The following is an 8,779-nucleotide window of genomic DNA, read 5'->3' as shown; positions in this document are numbered from 1 at the left end:
CCGTAACCTAACCCTGACAATAAATATTAATATATCCTCGATGTTTCATCCTAGTTTCAAAATATCTTCCTTCCCTCTACACTTTCAATCTTCAAAACTTTATGACTAATCCAATGGCTAATCCAAGAATTCCCCAAAACTTCATCGAACGCATTCTTCAAATACCACCTCAAAATGCGACCGTCTTCACCGTCGATCACCGACACGACGAATATTATCAGCAATTTCCTCGACTCGCATCGTGTAGTTATTTGACAAACGCTATCAGACGACAAGCGCGGGCAAATCGAGGACGAATCGACGGCGGTACAGACCGACTAGGAAAGCACGAACGGGTGCAGATTGGCCCGTAGCGTATCGAGAAGCCACCGGGTACGTGAAAAGCTATAATGCCACCGAAGCATCGTGGGTGGTTCAGTGTGTGGGTCTGTTTTTCGCACACCGACTGGCCGTTCTTTTGTGCCGCCCGTTATTGGTATTGGTTAGTGTCCGTTTCATCCGCGAGTCGGCGCCAGTGTGTGAGGGTGTAATATTTTTTACTCTTTCCGAACAGCCACCCCTTCGGCCGCCTCTTTGCCCCTCGCTGTTAGCCCGAGTCACGGACCGAGAACCCCTTCGCCCCTTGCCCCCGAAATGGTTCCACGAAAGCGTCGCATTCGTATGCGTGGCTTCGATGGGTATTGATATATTATTCCCAATAGTTCGCGCTCCTTCTCTCTTCCTCTTCTTGTAGTCGGCCTCGCACCCTCCTCTTTCAGTACGTCCCTCTTGCTTCGACCAATTCATCCGCTCTCGCTCTTCGTTTTTTCTTTTTTTTTTTTTGGTCAGCACTCCGCGTTTTTTTCAATTATAATTCTTTTTCGTATCCAATCAATCATTAGTATTTCCATTGTCCTTCGGTATTTTCATTTGGCGTCGCGCTTCGAGCGAGATGGAACGACGCACGGCGGGGGTGCGACGAACGAAGAGCGATCGGGGGGCTTCCAAGTTTCGACGAGAGGTGCGAGGGGGGTTTCGTTGGTTGGTTGTTTCAGCTAGCCCGTTTTCCGTGGCCCCCTTCTCGCGCGTCCATCGTCCTCGAGCCAGCCGTACGTGTACGTTCCTGGTATAACGATGGCGTCGCCAGCGACGATTCGTTAATGCGATTGAATATTAATTCTCACTTTGTCGACGCCTCTCCACTTTCCCGGCCTATTTTTTTCTCCTTTTCTCGGCCCGCCGATCTGTCTGCCTCCTTCTCTCTCACCTACACCTTCCAACGTTTGTTTCTCTCCGTCGATTTAGTAGTTTTCTCTCTCTTCCACCCTTTCCCACCCTTTGCTTTCTGCATGCGATGCGGACGAGTCCGCCGCCGGACGAACACCGCGGATGACGTATACCCGTCACCGCTGACACATCTCATTGACGGCTGAAATAATAGATGGCTTGCTTCCTCGACTCGCTATAGCTGCGCGTTAACGATGTATGCAATCCTTTTTTGTCTTTCGGACAACGTTAATGCCGCGTTAAGGACCGGGAAAAATGTTTGATACGCTGATCATGGGACGTGTACGAAGGTGAATCCGGATGAACCGATGGTGGATAAGCTTCTGTGCTTCGCGGGAGGGGGGTTTGTAACTCGTCGTTACGGTTGCACGGCGAATCTAACGTGCGATTTGTCGTGAAATATTACGACCCTTCGCGGAGAAATATGTATATGGCTTTGTGTTTGGTGAAAAATGTGATCGTAGGAGATCGGTGAGATTTAAGGTTGAAATAATAGTCACGATTGGGAAAATCTATCGGTATCGGTGTCTTTTGACACGTTCGGTGCGTTCATCTTGGAGCAGAATCGACGTATGTTTCTGTAATAATTTTTGTACTGCCGATTAGGATGTGAAACGTAGATTTTGTAAAATCTTTCGCCAATTTTGCATTCAAAGCAAATACTCTTGCTATAGTAAGTTAGTAGATATAGAGTATAATATTTGTAGATACAGTAATGCTTAAAACTATCTTTTAGCTGTTAATCCTTGGATTAACAAAAAGATTGGAGATCTGATTTATAAATCCGGCCACACATATTAGGACCCGTTACAATATCGTAATATTCCACTAAATTTTATTTTGTTTGGAATTTTACATTATAAAGCATGTTATGACACGAATAAATTAACAGATTTATAATGAAATAATGAAGAAATAAAAGCGGGAGAAAGTAAGTTAACATCGTGAAGCGTTCAAATACTTATGGCTAGCAGTGTATCTTGAAATGGAGTAACATTTGATTCTCGCTTACTTTTTTTGAAAATATTCGTAGATTTGCGTCTCGTATGAAACCAAACCGACGATAGGATACTTAACTCGAAGTGCAGCCAAACCCATCGTTATAACCGATCAAAGCACGTTTAAAAAAGCAGTAAAAAAGAATTAGCGAGCAAAGAGCAGCAACGAGCAAGCAAACGGACAATTATTTCCACTCGAACGACAGAAAAGAAATAGAGAACAGGAAAAATCAAACGCCACCCTCGAAGGCCACCGGGGTCGTTATCCAGATACGTTAAGTAGAGATCTGTGGGCGTACACGAGACGGCAGAAAATAACGAGTTGAAAAGTGTAACGGACTGTTTCAAATGTGGTCCCGCGTTATCAGCGCTCCCTTTAGCACCTGAAAATTGCCTCGCGCTTTTTCCACGCGCGACGCACTTAATAAAACATGCTCGCGCTCCTCCCGCTCTTCGGACCTTGCTCATCCTCCGCAGTCCCTTCTCAGTTGCTCTCATACGGCCAAACACACACACGTTGCTCTTCGTGGACTGCACACACGTGCATGTACACATATATACACACGTGTATACAGTGCACACGCGCTTTTAACACAAATCCACGTTTTACACGGTCGCATTCTGTTTTCCTTTCCCTTTCCTCTTCTTTTTTCCCTTGGTCACGCTTCAACACCTTTCCACCGGTCCTTTTCTCTCTCTCTTTGGAGTTTTTGCACCGCATCGGGAACCAGTCTCTTTATCTTCCTTTCTTTCTCTGCTCCCCTCTCGTTATATGCCTATGTTTCTCTCTGTCTTTCTTCTTCCGCGTACTTGGGGGTTGCTTTCTTCCTCGTCTATCGTCCCTCATTTCTCCTTCCACTTGCACACAGGCTCGACCAAACCTCTTTTGCCTCCCTCGGTAGCACGATGCAGAAGTTTCCAACTGCTCCAGCGACAGCCAAATAAATGTCTCTCCTACTCCTTGCCCCGACGCTTCGCTCCTCTCTCGCTACACTCGGCTAATTCGGCACGCGTACACGGTAAAACTTCGTAACCAGCCCCCACTGGGGAATGTTTGGAGATTGGACAATTGGTCCGGATTTTATTTCCGCCTCTCTTTCGTTTCTAGAGAGGGTTGGGAATCGCGCGCTCGTCACACCTACGACGTCCCTTCGGTCTGACTCTTGGCGAAGCTTACGGCCGGCTGGATAATTGAAATTCTTCCCGCGTCAAGTATGTTGTGACGAGAATTTGCGTTACGCTCGCATCAAGTTTATTAGTCGATTTCTTTTTTCATTTCTTCTTCGTTCGACATCTTTTCGATTTCTTGACCGATTGTGTCTTAGTCATAGATCAGATAGTGGCAAAAATTATTTGCGGTGAAAAGTTCTGAAATTATTTTAATCGCTCAATTGTTATCTCCTGACAACATGGGTTCGAGGTCACCAGAGATTAAGCGATAGTAAGTAAGATTGATTCTAGCCTTATAACGTGAGTTAAACAACAAAAGACTGTTCATTAACCCTAAGAAAATTGTAAACCTCCCATATTGTATTCTTTTATGTTTGATACATTGTTACGTATTACTGTCATGCGGTACAGCTTGTGCATCAAGTCTGGTCCAAAACTGTTATCTAATAAAAAAATATTGTCAAAGATTGTGACAAAGATTCGTTTTAGATTTTATAATAAAATTCGATCTTGGTTTTAAATCGTAAAGTTAATGTGAACTATTTCTTAAATTATCTGCATTGCATCACATTTCATTACTCCATAAATTATTTACATTACATTAAATTATATATTTACATAGTATCAAAGAGATGAATCAAGAGAAACTTGCATCTAGAAAGCATTGCTCATTGTACTTAACTGCACATTGTACATCTGGGAAAATATTTGACGTGAATGTACATAATGAATGACTGACTGCTAGTTTTGAATATTAGGTATGAGAGAAAGCACTTATATTTCACATGAGGAAGCAAAGAAAGAATGTATAGTAATACAAGGTTTTAACTATGCATGACTGAGCGTGTTTCGAGGATATGTCTGCATAATTTGTCTGAATTTTGTAAAAAAAAAAGGGAGATTATGGGATTGCAAGGAAAATAAATATTGTGTAGAGAGTGCGAGCATGAAATAGCTGATTGAAACTTACAGTATAAGTCACGTTGTATTGTCCCTTTTGTTTCAATGACTAATATAACTATACTGATACATTAAGAATTATTTAAATCAATGTATTTATATTATTATTTAATTTCAAAATTATCTTTTAACCCTACCTGTATACTACATCAAAATAGCTACACATTAAAACCAGGCATCTAACAATAGAAAGAGTCAAAAGAAAAGGTGTCAAACTTTCTTACACAACTAAGAAGATCCAAGCTCTTCTAAAAATCGCTCGATGCAACTCGGAAACTTGATAAACGTCCTCATAAAAGACTACACTTTATCAAAGCCGTCGAGATAAAAACGAAAAAGCGATGCCGTTAATTCCGACAAGAAGACAGCGAACGCCGACGTTCCCATTAGCCGTATCAACTTTATTCAATAAAATCGTTCTCCCTTTCGCTGTCATAGCGGGCGTTGTGCACGCGACAGTCTCCGGTGTTCACGGACGATGGTGTACACGTGTACATAGGACATAGGAAGTGCGGGAAAGGAAAGGGAATACCACGATGCTAGAGCAGAGAGAACCCGTGGTGTACGTAGCGTTGTTCTCGGCCGATGGGCGTGGACAAACGAGCGGAAAAATGGCGGGGTTTGGAAATGAGATTTGCTGGTAAACCGACAATTTATCGTAGGTATCTGCAAAAGCATCTCTTGACGTTCCTCTGACCAGAGTTATAATTAATACGCTCTCGTCACAGAGCGGCCGACCAATATTCCGTCGCGCCCATACACGTATCGCCACGTACACGTATTTAATACACGTTCAAACCTATATACCCGTGTCACGAATGACAGAGAGAGAGAGAGAGAGAGAGAGAGAGGGAGAGAGAGAAAGAGAGAGAGAACGGTTGAACCAGCCGTTATACGTCGCGCGCGCTCGCGGCTCGGCCTCGCGCGGACTCGGCGCGTAACTGGTTGTTGATTAAGTTTGAATGACTGATGCCGCAAAAACACATTAAAACTTGAATGAGTACAGATGAAAATTTAGTCGCTAGGAATCAAGAGACCGCAGAGGCAAATGGCCTGGCAGCCGCACATACGCGCGGACTAAACCGCTCTTCTCTGCCCCTCTCTTCGTCTCTGGATCGGACGCGCGTTTCTCTGTCGTGCATCCCGATCATCGGGACACCGTTACAGTCGGGCCGAAATATAACAACGCGAAAAACACTCCACGATTGCTATATCCGCTGGGCCGAGACACTCGCCCTCGGTTGACCACTGTGTAACGGAAACAACTTGCACCGACGATTTTCACCGGTGATTTTCCTCGATCTACTCCGCTCGTGGAGAGATCGTTCATCGTGGGTTTGGTTAAAGTATTTTTCGCGGGTGAAAACTATCGTGAAAATGTACTATAACGTTTCTTGGACTCTCCCTGGTTGATTGAAACAGGCAATTTGGCATTGAAGAATTTTGAAGTTGAAGAAGTGGAGAAATTTTTGTACAATCTGATGGGCGTCTTTCTTCGTTGTACCTAGATTAGCAGTAGATTTATTCTTTGCAAATTGAACCGCGGCAGATCATTTATTTATGAGATTCTGAAAGAGAGACTCCTTTCTTTCTCTTCTTCTTGCAACATCACAGAAGAGTATTTTCTGTTCTTCAGAAATTAAATTACTTTCAAAGAATAATTGCTTCCTTAAAGCAGGCTTATCATTCTATCGACGATCAAGCTTGAAAAATCGACTTCTATCCTGAAGAATATATCGCAGGTACTTTGTACTTTCTGTACACTCTCAACTTCGTTTCTTCAGATCGATAAGTTGTAGATTGCAGCATTGACAACCGACGGAATAAATCAACTCTCCGTCTCTTAAACTAGGATCAAATTTAGAAGTCAATCTTCCCAAAGCTTTCCCAGTACCATACATTTCTCCTGTTCTTCGAGATCTAACATCTTACCAATTATTCACTCTGATTCGCCATAAAAATCTTGTAACTCGTGTCCTAATTGGAGAAATCCACGTCAAACTCGTCTCCGTAAACGTATATACTCAGGATCTGGCGTTCTTCATCCAAAGACGTCGCCCCGCCTCCCAATGCGCAGATAACCAACGAAGGCAGAGAAAGTCCAAATCAGGCAGAAACTGCAACTTCGATCCAATCGCGGTTCGTACGATCCATCTCGTCGTCGAGGCTCTTCTTCGATTGTCATAAAACAATTGGCCGGGGAGATTATCGCGATCGGTAGCGTCGTAAATACTTCAAAGATTGATCGGAAATCGCAAATCCAGTTTAGCGACCGATCGAGGACGGAATGGGAATGGGCATCCATCAACGTGCGCGCAATAGTAAAATGGCGGAGGGGGGAGGGCTAGCACAAGTGGAGCAGAGAAAAGGCATCGTTGCCCGTAACCAAGCGGGATGATCGTTTCCGTAATAAAAATCGTCAACCAGATCGTAGCTCACGTACAGATACCAGGACCCGATGTACACCACTCCCTCGTCGGCCAATCAGCTCCTCCCGTTCCGCCGTTTAATGTATTCAAATGTAAGCGGTAGCAGTGTTTATGTCTTGACATTGCAAATTGTGCCGGCTAGGCCATAACTTATAGTAATTGCTGCGCACCGGAGTAATTATTTATACACGTGATATAGCGTATAGATGTTCTCCTCTCTCTCTTTCTTCGCGTCCCTGTCTTCGTCTGTCTTCTTCGACGAGATGGTTATTCCTACCACGGGGTATCTGTATCTCTCGGATGCTACGTAATTGTGAAGCGTGAATATCGAGAAGGGGGTCTGCCTCTTGCGGAACCCGCGATATTAATCTCAAGCCGTACGCCCGACGAATCGGCGACTTCGATGCCTCGCGCCACAGACAAGACGGAATCCGCCGCGCAAGGAAAAACTGCTGCCCGCCGTTTCTCGTGTCGGTTGGTGTCGTACTTATTCTACTTCGATGTTCCAGTGCAATATAATGGTGCGATTGAAAGAAGCAAGAACATGATCGATTGTCTCCCATTTTAGTAAGATTTAGTAGAACGAACCTGTAAATGAGTATTCAATCACTGTTTTGGCGATTATTTACCGAGTCGAAAATCGAATATCCAAATACTTTAAAAATACTCTGAGAATGCTCCAAAAATGCTGGTTCAATAACCGCGGAAACAGTGAGCGAATTATGTCATGCAACGTTCTTGTAAGTGTTTGGTTCGGTTCGAATAACGGAAAGAAACTGGTGATGTGCAATTTCCCGACTATTTTTTGTAATAAAGATCATTTTCACGTGTATGAAGATAGTTGGATAGGTTGTCCGAAATGTTTCTTTCGTTTTACAAGGAAATAATAGACGCACAATGTTTTTTGTCTTATATTAGTTTATTGAATTATGTACGAACATAATAATAGAAATAGAACGAAATGGATCATACTTAATTTAATAAAATAATATAAAATAGAAATTGTTGTTCATCTATTATCACCTTATGATACGAAAGAAACTTTTCGGACAACCTAACATATAAACATCTAGTAAAAATTTGGTAGAGGAAAGTAAGTTTTTCGTGAAATAGTTGAAACAATATAAGCTTAATTTTGGTACATAACGAAAAATGAATTTTCCATACTATCTTGTTTCCGTCTTTATCGAATATCGAAACGTCGTTATATTCCAAAAATATTGGTTCCATTCTTTCAAAAAAATGCGTTTAAACCAAGCAAACGAATACTTGTTCTGCCATCTCTTTAGTAAAATGAAAATATGAACGAGCATTATTTCGTCGGTTGCCGATCGTTCGCTCGCATTCATCGCGAAGAAACTCTTTCGGCGCAAATAAGTTTACGAACAGATTGCTCGATAATTGTTTATACTAAACGAACGCGAGCAAATGCTCTCGTTCTCGTTTTACGTTCTTGCTCGTTTAACAAACAATTCATACGTAAGGTGAGAATTTAATAATCCTTCGTACTTCCGTCCTTTTTCTTTGGAATAATAGAAGTTCATATATTATACAGCTAAGTACATTCAATCGATAGGAGTTTTGTTAACAAAAATTTCGTTCCAATAAATGGAGTTTAGATATATGGAGTTCTACCGTAGATGGAAATTTCTGTAATCGAGTATCGAGGTTTTGTGAGATGAACAGGAAAATATAGTTGTCATGATAATCTATTTTAGTGTATTTTAGTGTATTTCGGTATTGGTATTAATCACTATTAGAATGTTTTGTAGAGAAAGCGATGAGCTGTTTGACATCTTGAAGGATACTGAAATATAAATTTGTGGAAAGAATACGGAAAATTAACGGGAAAACACTAATTTCTAGTTATTAATTGACACGTTTTGGTAAAAGTTACGTAGCATGTATTGTTATAAATATTTAATGCATGTACATTTCGTTTTTGTTTAATTGAAA

Source organism: Bombus pyrosoma, linkage group LG13, assembly GCF_014825855.1.
Source record: "Bombus pyrosoma isolate SC7728 linkage group LG13, ASM1482585v1, whole genome shotgun sequence".
Lineage (NCBI taxonomy): Eukaryota > Metazoa > Arthropoda > Insecta > Hymenoptera > Apidae > Bombus > Bombus pyrosoma.
This window is presented reverse-complemented; position numbering follows the sequence as displayed.